The sequence below is a fragment of the Dermochelys coriacea genome, chromosome 7 (genome assembly GCF_009764565.3).
Source record: "Dermochelys coriacea isolate rDerCor1 chromosome 7, rDerCor1.pri.v4, whole genome shotgun sequence".
Classification (NCBI taxonomy): domain Eukaryota; kingdom Metazoa; phylum Chordata; order Testudines; family Dermochelyidae; genus Dermochelys; species Dermochelys coriacea.
Window position 1 is genome coordinate 15,552,997 of NC_050074.1, and position 25,888 is coordinate 15,578,884.

The 25,888-nt window shown below is 43.1% G+C and overlaps 1 protein-coding gene and 1 long non-coding RNA gene across 5 annotated transcripts in view; one reads left to right on the top strand and one right to left on the bottom strand.

Annotated features, from left to right (window-relative positions):
• Window positions 1-25,888, top strand: part of ITPR1 (inositol 1,4,5-trisphosphate receptor type 1) — a 254,472-nt gene that overhangs the window by 41,941 nt on the left and 186,643 nt on the right. The window lies entirely within an intron of this gene.
• LOC119858256 lies at window positions 18,805-21,586 on the bottom strand. Its single transcript, XR_005293839.2, has 3 exons — window positions 21,503-21,586; window positions 19,632-19,756; window positions 18,805-19,498 (listed from the first exon to the last, which is right to left on the bottom strand). It is a non-coding gene; the product is annotated as an uncharacterized LOC119858256 (long non-coding RNA).

Below are 25,888 nucleotides of genomic sequence, written 5' to 3' on the forward strand. Positions count from 1 at the left end.
ATTTAAGGTGGGCTAATCAGGGCACCTGGTTTAAAAAGGACCTCACTTCAGTCAGTGAAGGGCGCACAAGGAGCTGAGAGGGCATGCCGCTGGAGGACTCAGGAGTACAAATGCTATCTGGCATCAGGAGGAAGGTCCTGCGGTGAGCATAAAGAAGATGTTGGGAGGAGGCCATGGGGAAGTAGACCAGGGAGTTGTAGCTCTCACGCAGCTGTTACAAGAAACACTGTAGACAGCTGATTCACAGGGCTCTGGGCTGGAACCCAGAGTAGCGGGTGGCCCCATCCCTCACCCCACTATTGAATATAAGAGGAGTTGACCTGGACTGGATCCCACGAGAGGGGAAGGTCCCTGGCCTGTCCCCCGACCCACTAGATGGATCAGCAGAGACTATGGGAATTGTTCTCCTTCCTTTCCCCCATGCTGGCCAGTGATGAGGTTAGCTGAATGAACGGCAGGTTTGAGCCACTAGCAAAAGTGGCCCAACTGAGGGCTGCCATGAATCTCTGATGCAAGCAGATTTGCCAATAAGCACAGGACCCACCAAGGAAGAGGAGGAACTTTTGTCACAAAGGGCATTGAAAGTGTTAAGATCAACGTAGAATGCATTTTGCTTTTATTTCATTTAACCAAATCTGATTTGTGTTTTGACTTATCACTTAAATCTATCTTTATAGTTTAATAAATCTGTTTGTTTGTTTGTTCTACCTGAAGCAGTGCGTTTGCTTTGAAGTGTGTCAGAGGCTCCCCTTGGGATAACGAGCCTGGTACATATCAATTTTTGTTAAATTGTTGAACTCCGATAAGCGTTCAGTGGGCATAACTGGACAGTGCAAGACGGAGGTTCCTAGGGTTGTGTCTGGGACCAGAGATATTAGCTAGTGTCATTCAGTTGCACAATTCAAGGAGCAGCTTACATGCCAGAGGCTGTGTGAACAGCCCAGGAGGAGGATAAGGCTGGCTCCCAGAGTCAAGGATTGGAGTGAGCTTGCAGATCACCGGTCCAGATAACACCAGAGGGGAACATCACAGTGGTGCAGTGAGCAGGGTGTATGTACGGCTTGTTACTCCAAGCGAAGTTCACACTTTAAGCACTGATATCTGTGATTTTAAGTGAGTCTTAAGTGCAGTGGCTAAGAACAGTCAGGAGGAGGTCACAGTTTTATTTATTTTATGTTTATTTTGGGAAAGGGAAGTAAGAACAAGAAAATGAGTGAAAGCAGTGAAGCAATCGAAGTTGGAGTTTTTTAGGCTGCAGCTTGCAGATAAGGAGAGGGAGCACCAGAGATTATTGCAACTGAAAGAACTGGAGATAAAAGAGAGAGAGAGAGAGAGAGAGAGAGAGAGAGAGGAAAAAGGAAGAGTCAGCCAGAGAGGAGGCTGCACACAGAAGGGCCATGGAAAAGCGAGAGAGAGAGAGAGAGAGCGCGCAAAAATGCCAACTGGACCTGCTAGAAAAGCAGAACCAGAACCCCCCCGACCCCAACAATTCCCATCACTCCAAAAATGCACAAATGGGAACACTTATATCTGGCATACAGTGAAGGAGATTATATTGCTGAATATCTGACTACCTTTTGAAAGGCTGTGTATAATTCATGAATTTCCTGATAAGAGTTCCTAACCTGATTGCGAAATTAATTGGTAAAGCTCAAAATGTATTAAATGGAATGCCTATTGAAGATGTTTTAGACGATTGTAAATTTAAAGATATTGTTTTGCGAAGTTTTCAGATTACCCCTGAAAAATATAGAGTTAAATTTAGGAATCTTAAAAGGGCTTTTGGTATGAGTAATAGGGAATATGTAAACAAAATGAAAGATTTGTTGGGAAAATGAGTGAGGGGTAGGGAAGTGGCAAGTTTTGAGGGAATGTTGGATCTTGTTGCTCAAGAGCATTTCCTAAACATATGTAAGGCTTATGTAAAGCAGTGTCTGTGGGACAAAGATGTAAAGTCTGTGGATGAGATGGCTTTTTTTAGCTGATGCCTTTGAACAGAATCAGGTGTCTGTTGAGGACAGGCCACAGAAAGAGGGGTTAAAACTGGTGGGAAGGGAGGATCCCATTTTGCCCCTGGGAAGAGAGAAGGGAAGGTTAATGGTGAAATCTTAGCGGATCTTAAACATAAAAAAGAAGCTTACAAGAAGTGGAAGGTTGGACATATGACCAGGGAAGAGTATAAAAATATTGCTCGGGCATGTAGGAAAGATATCAGGAGGGCCAAATCGCACCTGGAGCTGCAGCTAGCAAGAGATGTCAGGAGTAACAAGAAGGGTTTCTTCAGGTATGTTGGCAACAAGAAGAAAGCCAAGGAAAGTGTGGGCCCCTTACTGAATGAGGGAGGCAAGCTAGTGACAGAGGATGTGGAAAAAGCTAATGTACTCAATGCTTTTTTTGCCTCTGTTTTCACTAACAAGGTCAGCTCCCAGACTGCTGTGCTGGGCATCACAAAATGGGGAAGAGATGGCCAGCCCTCTGTAGAGATAGAGGTGGTTAGGGACTATTTAGAAAAGCTGGACGTGCACAAGTCCATGGGGCCGGACGAATTGCATCCGAGAGTGCTGAGGGAATTGGCGGCTGTGATTGCAGAGCCCTTGGCCATTATCTTTGAAAACTCGTGGCGAACGGGGGAAGTCCCGGATGACTGGAAAAAGGCTAATGTAGTGCCCATCTTTAAAAAAGGGAAGAAGGAGGATCCTGGGAACTACAGGCCGGTCAGCCTCACCTCAGTCCCTGGAAAAATCATGGAGCAGGTCCTCAAAGAATCAATCCTGAAGCACTTAGAGGAGAGGAAAGTGATCAGGAACAGTCAGCATGGATTCACCAAGGGAAGGTCATGCCTGACTAATCTAATCGCCTTTTATGATGAGATTACTGGTTCTGTGGATGAAGGGAAAGCAGTGGATGTATTGTTTCTTGACTTTAGCAAAGCTTTTGACACGGTCTCCCACAGCATTCTTGTCAGCAAGTTAAGGAAGTATGGGCTGGATGAATGCACTATAGGGTGGGTAGAAAGCTGGCTAGATTGTCGGGCTCAACGGGTAGTGATCAATGGCTCCATGTCTAGTTGGCAGCCGGTGTCAAGTGGAGTGCCCCAGGGGTCGGTCCTGGGGCCCGTTTTGTTCAATATCTTCATAAATGATCTGGAGGATGGTGTGGATTGCACTCTCAGCAAATTTGCGGATGATACTAAACTGGGAGGAGTGGTAGATACGCTGGAGGGGAGGGATAGGATACAGAAGGACCTAGACAAATTGGAAGATTGGGCCAAAAGAAATCTAATGAGGTTCAATAAGGATAAGTGCAGGGTCCTGCACTTAGGATGGAAGAATCCAATGCACCGCTACAGACTAGGGACCGAATGGCTCGGCAGCAGTTCTGCGGAAAAGGACCTAGGGGTGACAGTGGACGAGAAGCTGGATATGAGTCAGCAGTGTGCCCTTGTTGCCAAGAAGGCCAATGGCATTTTGGGATGTATAAGTAGGGGCATAGCGAGCAGATCGAGGGACGTGATCGTTCCCCTCTATTCGACACTGGTGAGGCCTCATCTGGAGTACTGTGTCCAGTTTTGGGCCCCACACTACAAGAAGGATGTGGATAAATTGTAAAGAGTACAGCGAAGGGCAACAAAAATGATTAGGGGTCTAGAGCACATGACTTACGAGGAGAGGCTGAGGGAGCTGGGATTGTTTAGTCTGCAGAAGAGAAGAATGAGGGGGGATTTGATAGCTGCTTTCAACTACCTGAAAGGGGGTTTCAAAGAGGATGGCTCTAGACTGTTCTCAATGGTAGCAGATGACAGAACGAGGAGTAATGGTCTCAAGTTGCAATGGGGGAGGTTTAGATTGGATATTAGGAAAAACTTTTTCACTAAGAGGGTGGTGAAACACTGGAATGCGTTACCTAGGGAGGTGGTAGAATCTCCTTCCTTAGAGGTTTTTAAGGTCAGGCTTGACAAAGCCCTGGCTAGGATGATTTAACTGGGACTTGGTCCTGCTTTGAGCAGGGGGTTGGACTAGATGACCTTCTGGGGTCCCTTCCAACCCTGATATTCTATGATTCTATGATTCTATGAAGGGGGTTGGGAGCCTAAGGTTGAGCCTCTTACTCAAAAATATTCCTCTACTGGTAACTCCTATCCAAAATCTCCTGTAAAAGCAGAAGCGCCCAAAAGGCCCTGTAAGTGTAATTCCACTGATCATCTGAGGAATAAATGCCCTGTGCTGAGAGGAAGCAGGCAACCAATTTCTCGTGTTAGTTTTGCTGTCTTCAACACAGAACCGCCCCCAAGCAATTGAAACCTATCATATTGGTTCTGTGAGGTTAGCCTCTGCAAAACCAGGTATGGAGCATGTTAAGGCTGTCCAAATTGATGGCAGGGAATACTTGGGGCAGAGGAATACAGGGGCCTAGATCTCTCTGGTTAAGCAGAGTGTGGTCCCAAAGGCCAATATGTTGCCTGGCCAAATGGCAGAGATTGTGGGGGTGGCGAAAGCAGATTCCTCAAACCACTAACTAAAATCCCTGTGGTTTGGGAAGGTTTGGAAAGTGTTGACTGTGAGGATAATGAAACACCTCCTATTTGACCACCTCCTTGGTAATGATTTTTTCCCTGTAGCCCACGTTAAAATATTTGTCTGTGGCGAGAGGGAGTGTAATGCTGGGACCTCTGAGGGAAAGGGTGAGATCTCAGAAACTGCTGAGAGAATGGGGGAAAGTCCCCTTGAGTCTTCTGCAAGGAGGAGATGGAGTAATGCAAGGGGAGAAGCAGAGGTGGCTGCTGAAAGGAAAGATTTGGGGTTTGTGGGGCTAGATTAAAGCCTCTGTGCATTTGTAGTAGTTTAGATAAGAATCGGAACGTCTGATGGCTTGTCTGAACCCAGTAACCCCATTTTCTTTAGCCCTATGGCTTTAATAATAAAAGATTTGAAAAAACAAACCAATAGTGCTCCCCTCCCCCAACTTTTTCACAAAATTGCCAGGATTTTTTGGTCTTGTGGAAAAATAGTGCCTTTTTTTTTTTTTTTTAATTTATCAAAGTAGTATTGACATTTTTCACTGACTGTAAGCCAGGTAAATAAATACATTTTAAATAAATAATTGGGAGGGGGAGGGAATCAGGAAAATATTTGGAAAACGGAGGAAAAACCACACAATGGTTTTCAGACACTTTGCAATAAAAAAAAACTTTGATTTTAGATTTTTTTTTTTTTTTGGTCCTGCTCTGCCTTAGAGCTTCCATGCTTCATCGAAATAAAGGCAACCCAGGGAATTATAGACCAGTCAGCTTAATTTCTGTACCCAGAAAGATAATGGAGCAAATAATTAAGCAGTCAGTTTGCAAACATCTAGAAAATAATAAGGTGATAAGTGACAGTCAGCATGGATTTGTCAAAAACAAATCGTGCCAACCAACTTGATACCTTGACAAAGAAAGCTAACAGGCCTTGTGGATGGGGGGAAGCGGTAGGTGTGGTATATCTTGACGTTAGTAAAGCTTTTGATACGGTCTCGCATGACCTTCTCAGAAACAAACTAGGGAAATGCAACCTAGATGGAGCTACTATAAGGTGGGTGCAAAACTGGTTGAAAAATCGTTCCCAGAGAATAGTTATCAGTGGTTCACAGTCATTCTGGAAGGACATAACGAGTGGGGTCCCAGAGGCATCGGTTGTGAGTCCAGTTCTGTTCAATATCTTCATCAATGATTTAGATAATGGCATAGAAAGTACACTTCTAAAGTTTGCAGATGATACCAAGCTGGGAGGGGTTGCAAGTGCTCTGGAGGATAGTTTTGAATTTTAATCCTATCTGGACAAACTGGAGAAATGGTTAGAAGTAAATAGGATCAAATTCAGCAAGGACAAATGCAAAGTACTCCATTTAGGAAGGAACAATCAATTGCACACACAGAAAATGGGAAATGACTGCCTAGGAAGGAGTACTGCAGAAAGGGATCTGGGGGTCATAGTGGACCACAAGCTAAATATGAGTCAAAGGTGTAACGCTGTTGCAAAAAAATGGAACATCATTCTGGGATGTATTAGCAGGAATGTTGTAAGCAAGACATGAGAAGTAATTCTTCCGCGCTGATTAGGCCTCAACTGGAGTATTGTGTCCAGTTCTGGGTGCCACATTTCAGGAAGGATGTGAACAAATTGGAGAGAATCCAGAGAAGAGTGACAAAAATGATTAAAGGTCTAGAAAACATGACTTATGGGGGAAGACCAGAAAAAATTTGGGTTTCTTTAGTCTGGAAAAGAGAAGACTGAGGGGAGACATAACAGTTGTCAAGTACGTAAAAGGTTGTTACAAGGAGGAGGGAGAAAAATTGTTTTTCTTAACCTCTGATGATAGGACAAGAAGCAATAGGCTTAAATTGCAGCAAGGGAGGTTTAGGTTGGACATGAGGAAAAACTTCCTAATTGTCAGGGTGGTTAAGCACTGGAATAAATTGCCAAGGGAGGATGTGGAATCTCCATCATTGGAGATTAAGAGCAGGTTAGGGGTCAGGGATGGTCTAGATGATACTTAGTCCTGCCATGAATGCAGGGGACTGAGCTCGATGACCTCTCAAGGTCCCTTCCAGTCCTATGATTCATAGATGGGATTTGCTGTGTTGAGGTAGAATCTGTGAATGCTTTTAAATCTACAATGCTGGAAGTGAACCCCAGATAAGTGCATTTTATTAGGGAACAGGGGCTTGTTGACCACATTCTCCTTGGCTTTATGTTGGTGTGGGATGGCTTACTGCATGTTGCTATACAGTGGGTGGTACTGTAATATTGTACCTGGGAGTTTGTGCATGTTGTTTCTTGTATAGTCCTAGAAACAGGGCTATAACTATTTAAAGGGGGAAGAGCAAATGATTATTTCAACTTTGTAATATCACATGGGAATGGGGAAACTCAGGGTATGTCTACACTACTAAATTAGGTCAATTTTATAGAAATTGATTTTTAGAAATCTATTTTATACAGTTGATTGTCTTTGTCCCCACTAAGTGCATTAAGTTGGCGGAGTGTGTCTTCAATACCATGGCTAGCATCAACTTACGGAACGATGCACTGTGGGTAGCTATCCCACAGTTCCCGCAGTCTCTGCTGCCCACTGGAATTCTGTGTTAAGCTCCCAAAGCCTGATGAGGAAAAAACATTGTTGAAGGTGGCTTTGGGTACATGTCGTCAGTCGCCCCTCCCTGTCTGCCATTGCTTTCAATCATTTTGCGCCTTTTTTCCTGGGTTATTCGTGCATATGTCATACCACGGCAAGCATGGAGCCTGCTCAGCTCACCGCTGCTGTTGTGAGCTTTGTAAACATCTTGCGCATTATCCTGGAGTATGTGCAGAACTTGGCTAAGAGATTGTGATCAGGACATGGACACAGATGTTCCTGAAAGCACAGGCTGTGGCAACTGGGACATCATGGCGGCAGTGGGGCTGGTTGATACAGTGGAACGCCGATTCTGGGCCCAGCAAACAAGCACAGACTGGTGGGACTGCATAATGTTGCAGGTATGGGATGATTCACAGTGGCTGCAAAACTTTCTCATGCATAAGGCTACTTTCCTTGAACTTTCCCCCATCCTGAAGGACAGGAATACCAAAATGAGAGCTGCCCTGACAGTTGAGAAGTGAGTGGCGATAGCCCTGTGAAAGCTTGCAATGCCTGACTGCTACCACTCAGTCGGAAATAAATTTGGAGTGGGCAAGTCTACTGCGGGGAATGCTGTGATCCAAGTAGCCAATGCAATCACTGACATTCTGCTATCAAGGATAGTGACTCTGGGAAATGTGCATACTGGATGGCTTTGTTGCAATGGAGTTCCCTACCTGTGGTGGGGCGATAGACGGAACACATATCCCTATCTTGGCACCGGATCACCTTGCCAACCAGTATGTAAGCCGCAACAGGTACTTCTCAATGGTGCTGCAAGCACTGGTGGATCACAAGGACGTTTCACCGACATCAACGAGGAATGGCCAGGAAAGGTGCGTGACACGCGCATCTTTAGGAACTCCTGGCTGTTGGAGCAGTTGCAAGAAGGGACTTATTTCCCAGACCACAAAATTTTCATTGGGGATGTTGAAATGCCAATAGTTATCCTTGGGGACCCAGCCTACCCCTTGCTTCCATGGCTCATGAAGCCGTACACAGGCAGCCTGGACAGTAGTAAGGAGCAGTTCAACTACAAGCTGAGCAAGTGCAGAATGCTGGTAGAATGTGCCTTTGGATGTTTAAAAGCTTGCTGGCTCAGATTGCTGACTAGGTTCAACTTCAGTGCAACCAACATTCCCATTGTTATTGCTGCTTGTTGCATGCTCCATAATATCTCTGAGAGTAAGAGGGAGATGTTTATGGTGGGGTGGGAGGTTAAGGCAAATCGCCTGGAGGACGATTTTGAGCAGCCAGACACCAGGGCGATGAGAAGAGCATAGTTAGGCGCGCTGCACATTGGAGAGGCTTTGAAAACCAGTTTCATGACTGGCCAGGCTACAGTGTGACAGTTGTGTGTTTTTCTCCTCGCTGCAAACCTGTCCCCTTTGTTGATTTTAGTTCCCTGTTAGCCAACCACCCTCCCCCCTTCGATCACAAGTGGCAAAGGAAATAAAGTAACTATTGTTTTGAAACCATGGTTTCTTTCTTTTTCTTTCTTTCTAATTTAAAAAAAAAAAAAAAGTGAGAACTAACAAGGTAGCCCAGGTGGGGTGCTGTGCGGGAGGAGGGAAGGACAAGGCCACATTGCCTGTTTGTTTGTAGCCACACTACAAATCAAAACTGTTTTGAATTACAGCCTTCGGTTGCTTGGGCCATCCTCTGGAGTGGAGTGGCTGAGTGCCCGGAGCCTCCCTCCTCCCTCCCCCCCCGGCATTCTTGGGCCTCTGGGTGAGGAGGATATGGAACTTGGGGAGGAGGGCAGGCTGTTATACAGTGGATGAAGCGGGGGTCTGTGCTCTTGTTAACTTTCCTGCAGCTCCAGTGGACACTTCATCATGTTCGTTTGCTCCCCCATTAGCCTCAGCATCGCCTCCTGCTTCTGCTCTTCGCACTCACTAAATGCTTTCCTGGCCTCTGCCACTGAATGCCTCCATGCATTAAGCTGTGCCTTTTCAGTGTGGGAGGACTGCATGAGCACAGAAAATATGTCATCGCGGGTGTGTGGTTTTTTTTTTTTTCACCTTCTAATCTAAAATAACCTCAGGGACAGAGATGATGGGGGAGCATAGAAACATTTGCACCTGTGGGGAGATAAAAAGGAAGAGTAAAATTTAAGATGTTTCAGAGTAGCAGCCATGTTGTATTCACAAAAAAGAAAAGGAGTACTTGTGGCACCTTAGAGACTAACAAATTTATTTGAGCATCTGATGAAGTGAGCTGTAGCTCATGAAAGCTTATGCTCAAATAAATTTGTTAGTCTCTAAGGTGCCACAAGTACTCCTTTTTAAAAAAAAAATACATTTCTGAGAACAAAGGGAGATTCTTTCACAGTGAATCAAGCAATTCACAGCAGACAGCACATGTGCTTTAGGTACAAGGTCGCATTTTGCCTTTTATATTAAGCGCCTGCCGGTATGGTGACATATCACAAACGGCTGGGTAACAAAATTCGGTTTCCAGGAAGCCATGGTAAGCCTTTTGGTATGCAGGGTTGGCTTCTTACACCTTCATAACATGTGGGAATGGTTCCAAAATGTAGTGCCATCCTTAAAAGGAGGAGCTACGGTTTTTGGGTGGATGTGCAGCACACACCTCCCTGCACCCCACCGTGTGGTTATTCTCTGGGATGATCCCTTTTAGCCAAGCACAAACAACCCAGCATGAATGGGGCCTTTTTACTGTTCCCTTAAAAAATTCCCGTTTCAACCAGGTGACCATGAATGATATCCCTCTCCTGAGGATAACACAGAAAGATGATAAAGACCAAATGTTGTTTGAATGCGGCCAAAACCCAGGACCATTCACTGCCATGCTTTGTGCTGCAATGATTCCAGACAACTTGCTACTGGCTTGGAGTGGTAAAGTGTCCTACCATGGAGGACGAAATAAGGCAGCCCTCCCCAGAAACCTTCTGCAAAGGCTTTCAGAGTACCTACAGGAGAGCTTCATGAAGATGTCCCTGGAGGATTCCCACTCCATCCCCAGACTCATTAACAGACTTTTCCAGTAGCTGTACTGGCTGTGAATGATCCCAATTCTTCAGAGCAAATCAAACATTAAACACTATTGCTTTTAAAACCTGTACTGTAGCTACAACTGTGCACTCACCAGAGCTGCCTTCTCTGGCTTCAAGGTTGGGGATCCTGCCTTGGGAGGGTATTGGCTCCAGGGTGTTGAAAATGTCCTGGCTGCCGGGGAGAACAGATTTGCTGCTTGCCTGCTGCGATTCTCCTCCTCCTTCTATTCCTCATTCACAAAATCCTCCTCTCTGTTGCGTGAGACTCCCTCCTTGCAGGTGTCCACGGACAGTGTGGGGTAGTGTAAGGTCCCCCCTAGAATGCCATGCAGCTGATCATAGAAGCGGCATGTATGGGGCTCTGACCCGGAGCGACCGTTTGCCTCCTTTGTCTTTTGGTAGGCTTGCTTGAGCTCCTTAACTTTCATGCAGCACTGCTGTGTGTCCCTGTTGTAGCATCTCTCCATCATGCCCTGTACAATTTTGGGGCATATATATATATTAGCATTTGTTCTTTTTGATCGGAATTCTGCCTGCACATATTCTTCTCCCCATACAGCAATCAGATCCAGTGTCTCTCCCTTTCGGTCCATGCTGGAGCTCGTTTGCGATTCTGGGGGGACTGCATGGTCACCTGTGCTGCTGAGCTCGCCACGCTAACCAAACAAGAAATGAAATTCAAAATTTCACGGGGCTTTTCCTGTGTACCTGGCTAGTGCATCAGAGTTCAAAGCGCTTTCCAGAGCAGTCACATTGGAGCACTCTGGGATAGCTCCTGGAGGCTAATGCCGTCGAATTGCATTTGCACTACCGCAAATTCGACCCAGCAAGGTCGATTTTAGCGCTACTCCCCTCGCCAGGGAGGAGTATAGAAATCCATTTTAAGAGCCCTTTAGGTCAACGGAACGGGGTTGGTTGTGTAGACGCGTTCGTTTTTAAAATCAACCTAACACAGCTAAATTCGACCTAACCCTGTAGTGTTGACCAGGACTCAGAAATTACTGCTCCATGTTTACAGGGGCAGCATAGGGATCAATCCCTATTTTAAAAAAAAAAAATGTAAAAAGCTACCATCTTTTCCTTTTTCAAATCCCTCCTGGAGACTTATCTTTGCCATGATGCTTAAAACACTGCCAGGCATGTCGTGAATTGGAACATACTGCTTATTATGCAAAGTGAACCTACCTCAGTCTCTCCAACCCTTTTTGTTTTTCCATAGCTGTTTGTTATGTGTTGTCCTGATCCTCGATTATGAGCTCTCTGGGGCAGAGACTCTTACTTGTCAGTACGTCGCCTAGCTAATGGGGCCTCTGATTCTTGATTAGGATCCCTAGCACTACTGTAATACTACTACCACTAATTAATAACAATAAACTCTTAATTTAACCACAGTTAAAGTGGATGGCAAAATATGCTGACCTGAGGGTTTGCCAAAAACAAAGATGAACCACACGAGTCCATCTCTAGTGATTAAGTTTCAAAAGAAATTTTTGAGTACTAAACCACAGTAACACCTTTTGAGCTTGTATTCTGTGATTTATTGAATTGATGATTGATTTCTACTTGGAGCAAATATCAGTGCAGGATTTAAATTTCATCCTGTAGAGAATTCAAATTAAGTAGCCTTTGACTGCATTGGTAGCTAGACAACCAAGTACTTGAGACGTGGCAGTCTCAAACAAGTTTGCAGTCATGTCCTTAAAAACCAAGTAACTTTTATCTGTCAGAGACTGAAAATCTGTCTGACACACAGTGGTCTTTTTCTGAAAACATAGTTAAAGGTTTATTTTAGAAACCCACAATGACCCAGCTACTTTGAATATCTCTTCCTTTAGTGAGCAGTTAGTGTTTGCACTCTGACTTTTTTTTTAACCCCTTCTGAAGGCTGTTGGTATTTAGGCTTCGCTTCTTTTGCAGTTTGAATATGGGACTCTTAAGGAAGCCCAGTGATAAATGTCACTGAGTATTGGCAAATGTAAAGATGAAAGGGGACTTAACACATTTATATCAATGGTGATATAACAGTTAAGTTCGTGTGGGGGAGCAGGTATGTGTGCTTGGTAGTTTCAGGTGCCCTATCCCAGTCTACTAGCCCTCATTCAAATTCTTCCACTTCTTTAGAGAGGTCCAGATGAAAACAGATTAAGGAATCTGAAGAAAAAACTAAGGTAACTTCTCGTTCTCCCACTGTCTTTTATACTGTAAACTCTTTGGGGCAGACTGCCTTGTTGTTTGTTCTCTACAGCCCTCAGCACATTGTCTGCATATAACGAATACTGCCAATGACAGCTGAGATGAGTTGACCATGGATAGTCTTACTGAATAAATCAGACTGATTAGGAAGCTCTGTTTTATTTACTGACTCCTTTATAGGAAACACCAATGACATGGGACTGATTTAGGAGGGGAACAAACCTGAGTGGTGCTGGGACCCCAAAGGTTACAGTCCCATGGGGGACCCATAGGGGCTGGGTGGGATCACCTCTTGGCCATCAAGATGATGGGAGTCTGGGTAGGCCAAATTTTAGTGATTAGCACTGTAACCCCATAAGCCAGGTCACAACTCCACTCACACAATTTTGGTCCAGTCAGGGTGGGCTGAGCGACTCTGAGGTGGAGAGCCAGGATCAGCCAGCCCTACAGCATAGGAGTTGCAGAAGCTGCCACTGTGGGGTGAGTGCTGAGCAAGACCCAACACCCCACCCCTCCTCTGGGGAGCGGGACCTGACCACCCCAGGCCTCCACCCTCAGACTGTTTACTGGGTCATGACAGGCCATAAACACTTACAAATGGGTCCTGAGTCTAAAAAGGCTGAGAACCACTGTCCTAAGGGACCATTCAAGGAATCTACCTTGAATGGTCTATTAGAATATTTGCTAACTGCTTGTGCTAAACATCTGTTCCTCTAAGTACCTTTCCCAGACCTGAAGAAGAGATCTGTGTAAGCTCGAAAGCTTTTTTCTCTTACCAGTGGAAGTTGGTCCAATAAAATATATTACCTCCTCTACCTTGTCTCTCTTGGTAAGGGGTTAAAGGCCCATAGGTTGAGACAGGCTTTTTAAAGCTACAGGGCAGGTCTCACCTAGAGAGGCCTGAAACTCTCTTGTCTTGTCTTAACCTTATTTTCAGAGTCTGAACATACAATTGGCTGTGTGGATTTTCCTTTGATATTCCCTTTCTGCTTGTTCCAGCTCCACCTGGAAGTCTGTCACGTACCTTCCTGAGTTGACCAGCCTTAGCACTGTTTCCCCTGTGGTGACTCTTGGCCACCAGAGGCCACTGTGGTGTAGCATTGAGGCAGGGAGACAACTCTGATGCTCCATTCCCTGTGCTTCCCTGCTGATACCGGGACAGGATGCTTCAGGGAAGTGTGTGTGTCCGGGAGGGAGGGGGAGACTAGACAGGAGCCAATTGCTTTAGGGGAAGTCTGGGAGCTGGCCGAGGGTGCAGGGGGGCACATGATGATGGCGGGTTAGTGACTCAAAGGGATGGTGGTAGAGGAGGATAATGGGAAGCAGGGACAAAATGCTTGAGGCTGCTTTAGGGTCCTCTACAAACAAGCTTGGGAGCTTCCTTATTGACAGGTTCTGTGTGCAGGCGCCTGGAATAGCTCTGAAGGTACCAGGGGAAGGGTGAGTCTTTGAAGAGGAAAGCAGAGATGACTGTCTCTCCTTTGCCCATTGCAACCCCGAGCCTTTGTTTGTAGTCAAGAGAGCCTTGGCAATCTTGTAAACCTTTATGCGCTGTTTAAACAAACACTGCTTTTAATAACATAGCTCCTGTAGCAGGTGTGCTGTAGCTGCTTTGGGTTTTTAAAGATTGCTTTGTAAACATTTGGGCAGAGTTAGTACAATAAACTTATTGATACTGAGAGGAGAAATAGGTTAGTTAGATAATCCTTTGATTGGAGTGTTCTTACCACTTGGCCAGCTGTATAAACCTCACTTCCTTCATTTAATTACTTACTTGATTATGTCTAATCTTTTGAACCTTTAATTATCTGTGCCTGTCACTCTGATTTGCTTACGTAGCTATCTGTGCTGTTCATGGATAAGATTCTGTGTAGCTTTGGAAACAAAAACATTTATCAGCTGATCAAATCCAAACTACAGCACAGCAAGCTATGACCATGAAGTGTTTGGATGTCATAGTGATGGGTGTCATAAGAGCCTAGGTACTGTTTGCAGTATTGCAAGTCACAGATTTTGCATATGTTAATTCATACTTTTAAAATTTCTGAGTAAAAGATCTGAGGATAACCGAGCATAGGTTCGAGCAAAGGATTCTGTCCCAAATGCGCTCCTCTTATACCCATTGGTAAGAGCAGAAAATCCCCCAACTGGGGTAATAGGAAGGAACAGTAGAGGTGTCCTTTCCACATTGCATGGCCCATTGAAAATAATAAATGGAAATTTGCAAGTCTTGAGATGTAGACCTCTTCTTTTTTGGTCATTCCTCCCACTGGTTTCCAAGAGCCTCCAATCTCCTTATGAAATCTCACAACACTAAATATGTATAAATGTCCCTATAAGAGTTGCAAGAATCATGTTACTCTCATCTCTGTATATGCCACATTTGGTAGATCAATATATCTTTGTTCAAAAATCATACAGCAATCATTGAGGCATAGTGGTACAACCTCAGCCAACACCTTGGTTAACACGAGAGATCTTTTACACAGTTCTGCAGCAATTTGGATATTTTCATTAGTGTAACTACAATGTGATAAGGAAAGCAAAACTTATCCAGTGGAACAAGATATCTTCTGAGGTAGGTGAGCATCCCACTAACTAGAGTATTTTCAAGTGTAGAATGAAGGTTTGTATAACTTCAGGGGGCTATGTTATACCCCAGCCCAAAGCAATCTAAGAAATTCCCTGACCAGATGGATAGTGGCATTGAAATCTTAAGTGGAAGGAACTATTTCAAATACAGGAAGCTTTTTTTTTTCTAATATTGATTTTTGGACAATGTGGATTGTGGTCAATGTTTGTTTGCACAACCGTGCCAATAGAAAGAAATGAAAGTAGCAATAAGTGGGATCATCTAGTGGGGTGAGTGCAGGGCTGACTTCTGGGAGCTCGAGACTTCTATTCCTGACTTTATCGGTGATGTACTTTTGGCCAAGTCACTCAACCTTACTAAGTTTGTTATCCTATGTTGTAAAAGAGAGTGATTATCTGCATCTCGTGGGGTCGCTTGTACAGTAACTTACAGCAGTAAAGCACTGACTATTGCATAGGAATTCTGTAGGAGTTTCTGTAACTAGCTTATCTGTTTCTCTAAATGTTAAGCTCTTGTAATGTTTTGAACCATACCTTAAATGGTGCTTCACCCTGTAGAAGCTATGTTTGTCTGTTAATGATGAGTTGAAGCACAAACCTCAGCCAGAATTGATGTGAATAGAGAAAAATGAAGCATTCTCTTTGACTGGCTGGCTCCATTTTCCATGGTCAGGCCTGATATACTGTGGGGTTGTTGGGTTTTTTTTTTTTTTTTTTTAAAGTCTGCATGTCAGAAATTGTTCTTACAATGCTGAATCATGCAAACTTAGGATCCCTATGAAAAGATTTTTTTGAACTTGCTTTAATCTTGTACAATGATGTATTTAGTTGAAAAACTTCCTTGTTCTTTAGCATCTTACTATAAACTGTTGTAAATATGTACAATACATCTGTCTTGCTATGATACTTCAGTGTGAAACAGATTTTGAGTGTGCCTAATATAAGATCAGAAGGCAAAGTATGACCCAAATGGGTTTCCTTTTCTAACTCTTTAACTGAAGCAATCTCTCCATTTTATAAAATAATTTGTTTCTAGTATTTTTATATTGTATCCTTTTTTGTTTTTTTCTTTTGCCCTGTCCTTTTTTGTTTTTTGTTTTTCTTTTTTCTTTAATGGAATTAAAAGCCCAGAATAGTTCATTAGAACATTATGGTTGAGGTTTTAAGTGCAAAACAGATATACCAATGACCAGTAAAACCTACAGTGAAACAGTAAATAAGCAATAAAGAAAAAAGTGACTTGGAGTGTGCTGTACCAAGCCAGTATCTTTTGTGTATGACTAGATGTCCCCTCTTGTTTTAGGAAAGCTGCTCAGAGTTCAGCTTAATGTGATGTTTCTAGTCCTCTGAAGCATCTACAGCAAAAAAAATGGAACTCCCGCCTCAGTATTTCTAATGTGCAGAAAACTTATTTGGAAAAGAAAAATGGCAGTTGTTGCCCCTTTTAGGATGCATGCAAAGATCATGCTCTTGGTATGGCTTATAGGTTTTTGCAGTAATAAGAGAAAAATGAGTTAAAAGTATAGGCCGTTGCTTCTGGTGACTGCCCTTTCTTCCATCATGCTCTCACTGTGCAGCTGTTTACACTTTCACAGTTAGTGAGCACATCGTATCCAGGCCTCTTATTGCTCCTGCAACCCCCACCCCGCCCAGGTTTAAACAGGGTGCCTGCATATTGAAATTTCATGTTTCCAATTATAGATGGGTTTGAATGTTTACTCCTTTTGTCGCTTTGTTTTTGTTTTGGTACGCTCAGTACATATCAGTGTCTGTTCTACTAGAAATAGAATACTGGGCATAGAAGTTAGAGATCAGGAAGACTTAGTAGGACATCCAGTCAATATATCTGGCAAGCTTCATGACCTGAGGCTTCAGGCGATATGAATATTTATACTCCTGTTCAGATTGAGTTCAATATTAGGACCCTTTCTGCAAATTTGTAATTGTCCCAAAGTAGTGCCTAACCTTTTAAAATGGCTTACTTTCTATAATACTATTAAGGATGCTTCAACTTATTTCTTGCTTTTTGCATCTTCCGTAATCACATGCCTAGTCCCGTAATGGTGTAGGTGTTATTCATTAATGCAATGGGTTACTGGCAAAAGCTTTCCTTCCCTTTCTTTCATTTTCTCTTGACTGGGGGGGGGAGAGTCAGATGCTGATCTGTAATTTTGACTTTTTTTTTTTTTTTTTTAAAGTGGAGACATGAATATTCAAAGCATTGTTTCAAACCTTTGTGGGAGGGCTAACAACAGATGGTGGCATTTAACATTCTACTAGCTGTCAAAGCCAAGAGCTATTTTTTTTTTTTTATGGCAGAGAACAGAAATTGGCACAGTCATGGCTGAAATGATCTATCAGATGTCTCTGTTGATCTAGTCCTGGTGGACTTTGAGTAGGCTTATAAGCAAACAGGAAGGCCTCCATCACTTTTAAACTACTACTTTAACTCTGAGAAACCAGAGGTGGCAAATCCTAGTACATGAGCATCGTTTATCTTGTTTTTTTGTTTCCAACTCTTACGTTCTCTTTCAGGGTTATTCTCTCTTTCAGGCTGTCATGACGCTGCAGTATAAGAGGAATCATTTTGTCTGAATGAATTGCCACTCTGTTTTATTCTGCAAGGTGATCTTTGTAAATCAGTTGCACTATAGGTAGTGGATGCAGTCCTCTCATATTTAGACTCTCCAGCTGTTTTCGAAGGCCAGGATCTTGTGTATAGATGTGAAATTCTATGAAGGTGAAATAAACCTGATGTGGATTTGGGGATAGAGGATGGGGTGATGGAGGAGAAGCATCCTAGGCTTGAGTTTTCAAGCAGTTACATGCTACATGCATCAGACAAAGTGGGTATTCACCCACGAAAACTTATGCTCCAATACATCAGTTAGTCTGTAAGGTGCCAGAGGACTCTCTGTCGCTATTCCAAAAATAGAATACAGTGATTTGGAGCAAATGAAACAAAAGCAAGGTATTTGTATGAAGGGGCGGGGAGAATAGAGCTTGCTGTATTTTGGATGCCGAAAAAGATGTTAATGTGCTGCTCTGAATTATTAGATTACTGGTGCATCTGCCTTCCCTGGGAGGGTGGCATTCACTGTGCAAAGGGGTTGTCACTGTTAATGCTTCTCCAGTGTGCTGATGGGGAAGTTTTCAGAAAGCGGTACAGCTGGCACAGTTCTTCTGTCTCTTAGCTGCCTATCCATAGTTTCTGAATCCAGTTCTCTTGCATACCATTTGGCACATTTCCATTATGTCAGTGGAGCAGCTGAAAGATCATTTTAAATAATGGACACTGCTAATTCTTGTTCTCTGTGTAAAATTGGGGCTACAATTAAAACATGGTTGGAACTAGCTTTGTCAAATGAAAAATGGATTTAGGTGGATGTGACTTGAGTAAACACTACCTTCTATAGGTTTATAAGAAATGGACATAAGTTACCCATGTGCATAAATGCAAGTGTATTGGAGGCTAAATGTAAACCTGTGTATCACAGTGGTAATATGTTGAAGGTCAAAGGGTAAGGTACATTGAGTTGTCGCTTTCTGTAGAGAATGCAGCTGCTTCTTAGCATATGCACAACGTGCCTCAGGTGGCACCTGACCAGGATTCATCACCAAATTTGGTCCGCTGGCTGAATCGTTCACTTCAGCCTGGGCCGGGTACTGATAGGGAGCGCAACATAAACGCTCATCCACACCCCGCGAGGATGCAATTGTCCTGTGCTATCTTGTTGTAATCTTTGTTTTGTTAGAGTAACACTTCGCAGCACAAAGAACAACCAAGAAAGCTTGAAAGAGCAGATTTTTTGGTTACAACCATATGTTTTTCACTTAGTCCTGACCACCCCTATGCTTTTCAAGATGAAGAAAAAGGGAGGCATAAAGCTTTGGTTATTTTTGTATCTGATAGTAACAGTACATGGCTGTTCGTGTAACATTGCTGTTGAGTGGCTTCCTACTTACGGATTTCAAACACCACACTAATGTGACTGTATTTCTGCAGCCTGCAGAAAAGGGTTTGAAGGCCAGGTTGGTATATAAAGGTATGAAATTCTGCTGGAAAGGGGAATAAACCTGATGTGGATGCATCCGATGAAGTGAGCTGTAGCTCACGAAAGCTTATGCTCTAATAAATTTGTTAGTCTCTAAGGTGCCACAAGTACTCCTTTTCTTTTTGCGAATACAGACTAACACGGCTGCTACTCTGAAACCTGTCACTTCATGTAGGAAGGCAGCAAAAAATAAGGCTTTTAGTTCAAAGGTTAGCAAACATTATGTTCTTCTAGAAGGCAAATTCATTAACCAGCCTTCAGAATTGGACTCTTGTGTTGAAGTTGCTTTGCTTGTGCCCACAGATTATTCCCCTGAATTACTGTATCTTGGTTTAAAAGGTAGTGTATTCCTGATGGTGCACTAAAGGAGATTTGCTCTGTCTGCATGCTGTTCTTCTGATCGATCGAAGATCTTAAAGTCTATTGCTTGCTCCTTCATATGCTACCATCCACTAGTACTCACTCTTGGCTTTCTGTTTCAGCTCTAGAAGATTCAGGGAAATAAGGCAGGCATTGTCACATTAATTTGTTGCACTCAGAGGAACCATTAGGCACTTTATCCACTTAATAGTTGGACAAAGAAGCTAAAAGAAAATTGACTGAAATTTACAAGTTACCTCTAGACTTTTGCTACACGTCTGAATTCTGCATCTGATACTATCCATGCTGCATGATGCCATGGCCCACGTTTTTCATTAACACATACTCAGCCATCACAAGCCCAGGGACCCAAGAATCTGCACTGTGCGATGTACATTGGAAAGAAGATCTTACAGTTAGCAGGAGGAAAAAAAATGTTAAGGAGCAGAATTGTCTCCTGTGTTAGGTGCAGAATTTATATCTAATGCTCCGTGCTGTTAGTTGCAAAAGGCAGGAGTACATAAAAAACAGTGCAGCTCTTGAAATTTGTGTAACGGGGTTGACCAAAAGTTGGGTGGGAAATGATCAGTTCTGGAATGTACTTTGAGCACTTGCAAATTGCTCTTTCAAGGCAGGTGGAAACAAAGCCAGCAAAGAAAAGAAAATTCTGTCCAGGGCCATTGATTAAAATATTGGTGCTGACTTGCTTGTTTATTCTCTGAGATAGGGAAGGTATCAAAACTACATTTTTTAGCTTTCTTCTCTGTCCCCTCTTCCTTTGTAGAAGAGAAAAGAGAAACTAAGGCTATATCTACACAACCACTTATACCGCCAAAGCTATGTTGCTCAGGGATGTAGGGGAACCCCCACAGTAACATAAATTTCGCCGGCATAAGTGGTACTGTGTTGGCGGGAGAGCTTCTTCTGCTGACCTAGCTACCGCTGCTCGTTTGAGGTAGTTTAATTATGTCAATGGGAGAGCTCTCTCCTGTCGGCATAGAGCCACATATGAGAGATCTTACAGCAGCACAGCTGCATAGGTACAGCTGTGCCGCTATAAGGTCTCTGGTGTAGAACCTTGTCTAAAATAAGTTATCGAAGTCTGCTGTAATGTTTAAACAAACAAAAACCCAATAAATCCCTTGTTTTTAAATGAGAAGAATTTATTTCCATTGGTGAGTAACTCTATCTTAATATTGCACCTCCCTTGTCCAGTAGAATTTATACCATCTTGTGAACCAGTGTCAATGTGTGGCAGTCCAGGATGCACAGTGCACCTTAGACTTTTAGGGCTCATTCCTGTGAAGTGCTGAGTGCCTCGTCTGGGATGCCAAGCACCCCCTAGCAGCTTCTTAGAGGAGCGAGACCCTGATAACCTCATAGCCCACATAAGAAGATGAGGTGCATTGTTTAGATTGATAAGACTCGAAAGGACCGCTGCTCAAGTCCGACATCTTGTGTAACACAAGCCATGGGCCTTTCCTCAATTCCTGTTTGATCTAGAGATATATTTCATTTATTTTTTTTTTTTTTTTCAAAATTGTACTTTAATAAAAACATGGTTTAGGCTCCGGCAGCCTGGGAGGAATGCCTTCTGGCCCCTACTTGGCAGCCCTTGCTTCCGTTCATGGTTTCTGAACATTTGTTCTTCCCATTTGCAATCCACATCAGTAAAACTGGCGCACTCACATTTTTGTTATCCAGCTGTCTGACTTTTTTGAAAGATACAACATGGGTCTGTTTTTCTGGCTTTTAGCTTTCACTTCCCTTATTTGGTAAAGCATTGCTTTTAGCTGTTCCTGGAAGGGGCTGTTTAACTAGTTTAGGGACTATTTTCCACTTTCATTTTTGATCTCTAAAGCTATAGAACTTATTTCAGCTGCAGTGAGGCCAGAATTTAACTCCTAATCGCTGTGAACCCGGGGTACTGTGGATTGTAGGAGTGCTTGGTATGAAGACCTTTTAAGTATATACCATGTTACTTAGGCTGACACCACACAGCAGAGCTGATGGTTACAGTCAATACTTTTTAATGTAAACTTCTTTGTGCACTTTGGAACACAAGATTTTTATTTTTTAAGCTCTAAAATTACATAATGGGGGGGCTGGCCCAGTTTTAGTTACTTACATGTTCGAGTGAACTGTTGTGTGCTGCGTTCTTGAGAAGGGGAGTGGCTTGCACCCTTAAGTGATATTGGACAGATCCGAGCAGCAACATCTGATACGTTTCAGCAGGAGTATTTTCTCATGCTCAGCCAAAAGAGTGCTGGTTACTGGAGATATTTTTTGAGAGAGATAGTTGGGCTTCCATAAAGGCTGTGGAAAACTCCGGAGAATGGGCTAGGGGTCGGGGTGGGGTGAATGGAAAAACTTTACTCCTTATTTGTTTTTTCTACCTGTTGCTTTCCCAAGTCTAACACAGCTCATTTTAGACTGAAGGTGCTAGTTTTGCTCCTTGTATGGAAGCACGACATGGCAGAGTTCAGCAGCATTATTGTATTCCACTCACCTCCGGGCTGTCATCTTCTAAAATTAAGTCAAGACTGTCCACATCTGGCACATTCCCTCCTCTGCGCTGCTGGCATCTATCAAATGATGCTGCTTGACTATGTCCAAGATTATAGGATATATCCTTTTATCGTTAACTTGTTGACATCTGTGCTGCACACACGTCTTGCCGGATGTTGTATTCTCCACCCTGTGAAGCATCGGGTGCCGTCTGAGGTGTTGGTAGTGTCACTTCTTAAGACTGAAAGTCCTTTGTGGGCTGTTTGCAGGAGAGGAGAAGTGGTGGTACAGGAGAAGTGAACTGGTTACCTTTAACGAAGAAGTAGGAAGGGCATAAGCCACAAATGCGGCGGACAGCAGAGCCATGGAGAGATGAATGTTTTGTTTTTTGGGACACAATGAGGGGCATTTTAAACAAGTTCTCATATGGATGTTATTGTGCACCACAGTCATGTTAGACTTATCAGTTTATTAATGCATCTGATTCAGTTTCTTCATCTCTTAGGATATTCCCCTTTTTAACTCCTGATTTTCATAATGATATGAGGTGTTTTGTTTCTATCTGTTTGTTGTAGTGGCCAAATTCTTATTTTAAAAACATAGAAATATTAAGCTACTTGTTGGAAATATTGGCCTTTGGTTTTCCACTATTCTTTTAGTTGTGGCGGCCCATCTTAGTTTCTTATGACTCACAACAAAGGACTCTTAAATAGACACATTTTTTATTACTGTGCTCAGTCACTTCAGCTCTGACTGTCCATAACATAATCAGACTGTCTTTAAACTGCTTAAAAGGGACATGCCATTAGGCTTCAACTGAGATTTGTTCTACTTTTTCTTGCTGTGCTTATAACCTCTGTGTAACAGCCCCCCTTTCCTCATCCAGGATAAACCCTCCCGCTTTAGTGCTATGCTTTTTTAATTAAAGTATTCAGTGCCAGCACTTTGGGAGCAAAAGCTCTGTGCCAGAAGAGCAGGCAAAGTGGAGGAAGTGAAGTAAAGTAAAGAATGAAAGGTGAGACTGAAATCTGAGGGGCTAGATAGTGAAAATTTAAAATGAAATAGGTAAGTAAACTAATTGGCTAATCCCTCTCCCTGTCAATAATTCCCTCCGCATCTCCAACTCTATAGTATGGATTGAACAAAAAATCTCCAAGGTGATGAGAAAAGAATGTGCTCACCATAGCCTACAGGAGGGTCCTTGTTTGATTGGCCAGAAGAAAAGGGGTGTTGCCCTTTAAGTCCCCCCCCCCACACACACACAATGGGACAAGAGAGATTTGTCAGAAGTTTGTAGGGATGAGCAGGAAGCAGCTGGCACCAGGTCGGAGAGGGTCATTGCCAGAAGAGTGGGGGTGGCATATTTATATCCTATACAGCCCCCAAGAAGCCCTCTTTTACAGGGCTGACAGCACCCACCAACCCATGAAATTTACACAAGGATCAGCTTTTCTCATGACCACTGTGGACATTACATGAGTCCCCTTTTACCTTGGAGGCTGGGAAGGAATTTTTCATTCACTGCCAAATTATCTGAGTGAGGGTGGGTTGATATTTTTTTCCTGCTGCAGCAGGTTGGGAATCCAGTAGGGTGGAGCGAGAAGTGGGGGTGGGCGGTTAGGTTATAATCCTCACAATTTAACATGTAACACTCATGATAATGTCCCATGCATATTCTCCTTATGTGGGGGATACGGTTGCTAGATAAAATTAAATGGAAACAGATTTGAAGGAAAGCATCCTATAAGGGAGTTGAGGAAGGGGAAGTTGGAACTTCTATGTCTGGAACAGCAGGGAGCTGACCACCCTCCACCTTTTATAGCCCACTTTCCCTTGATGCAAGGGGAGGGTGGTGAGGTCCCAAAAACGGGATGGCTGGGACCAGGTTGGGGATCATGTGTAAATGGTTATGGAAATGATGGTGACCTGCATCATAACATTTATTGCCGGTTACTCCCAGATATTTTAAATGAATAAAGCTGTGGCACAATTAAACCACATCCATTGCATCCTGTCTTTCTTTCTTTGTGGCTGGCCAGTGTTCCAAGGTTCACATTTAAGACTGGTGTCTTGTGCCTTTGAACAGCCTAGTTTATGGAAATGGTTAAGGAGCTGCATTCTTGACTGCCCAGGTAATGAAGGGCAAGTTGAATTGTGTCATGGCAAAGTTAAGCTGATGAGAGATGATGAAAACCAAAGAAAGTCTGTTAAAATGCTACGTGAAGTTGTGAAATCTGTCCATGAAACACCTACTATGCAATTCCTTGTGTTCTGCCAAAACGTGCATTTTTGGTGTTTCAATTCGGTATTTTAGTGAATAATTTAGCTTAGTGAACGAACAAACAAAAACTGTAAGTTGTTTTTGTTTTTTGTTTTTGTTTTTATGGATGGGCGGAGACGCCAAATTAGTCATTGTAAATTAGTCTTTTGGTTTTAATATCCATCTTTGTTCCTCACTTGCATGTGGGCATCAGAAGGATTTATGGTAGTATTTTGGTTGACTTCCCAGATCCCTGAAGCTGGGGGGTTAACTTGAATCACTTTGACTGTTCTAATTTGATTTTGTGTAAAATACCTCCCACTGTTCATAGTCTATGTTCTTAAGGGTATCTGGCATAGTCATCAGAACATCCTTTGTACTGGTTCTCAACAAGCAACAGGCTGTGTTTTTGTTTCATTATATAGCTTACATTCCTCACTGTGAAGTCCCCAGTCTCCGATGACTTTCTCTGTTTCTTGGTGGCCTTTTTGGTGTTACCTCTCGAAAATTGGTTGCTCTTGAGTCTGATTCTCTGTCAAGTTTTTCAAGTATGACTAGATCAGTTCTTGTTCTCCCTTCTGCTGACATTGCATCTGCTTATGTGTCTGGAGCTGCACGAATCACGCTCATTTGCCATCCCTCTCTTGTGATGGGACTCCAGCTGTTTTCCCTTTTCTATCCATGTTTTCTTTTGGGCCTGGTTTTGAGTTCTCTCTCACCTCGCGCTGTATCTCAGGTTACTAAATGATCCTCTGTCTTGTCAAAGCAGAAACCAGCTTGCTGCTTGTATGCCTCCTGGCCTTTGTTCATAAAAATATTTACACATGATCTGCACTCAACTGCCTTGGGTTCTTCAGTAGATGTTTTATTTTCGTAGTTATTTCCCGATGTCTCTTTTGTTGGAATCAGATTAGGGCCAAGGCCTTTTGCTAGCAATGTCTTGCTGAGCTGACTTAACGAGCATCCCAGGCTACGTAGTGCTAATATCTAGTAATCACTAACAGTTTACCACTTACCAACCATCTTCCAGGTGTCAAATTTCCTTTTGGTTTGAACTGACTCTGCTGCTGCCTTTCTCATTTGAGCTCCAGTACACCATCCAGAAAAGTTGCTAATGCTAACAGTGCTGGCTTCTATACTGGTAAAACTTCAAAAATTTAGGGGGCAGCTTCCGTGAGCATAAACTGTGGAAGAGGAGAAATGACACGAGGCTGGTTGCCCAGTGTCTCCTCGGTATCCACTGTGGGTGGTTATCTCTGGCTTAGTTGTTCAAAACAATGAAAATGTGTCCAAGACATCCTTTATACAGCCTTTCAGTTGAACTGTGGTGAAGAGGGGTATATGTTGGTGAGATGTATTACTGAGTGGCTTCCTTTATTTTAAAAGATCAAGTTGAAGTTCTGAAGCCATGCAACATACTTTGCTGCTACATATTGTTCAATAACATGGTTTTCAGAGCAGCATAAACCCCTCATATATATTGTCATGTAATTAATCTAGCACTATTGAATTCTGAGTTGTTGGGTGATCTGGCAGTGATACAGGGAATTAAACTGCAGGTTCTCATCATTTAGAACATAAATATGCTTCCACTGGCCCGTACATAAATTTTTTCCAGTCATTGCCTTGCCATTAGTGGGCTGGGATGCTGAGCATTTATTTTATTTATTTATTATTTTAATGCCTCCTAAGAAGAAAACATTTTTGAAATGTATTGATGCCACCTTACTTGATAGAAAAGCTTGT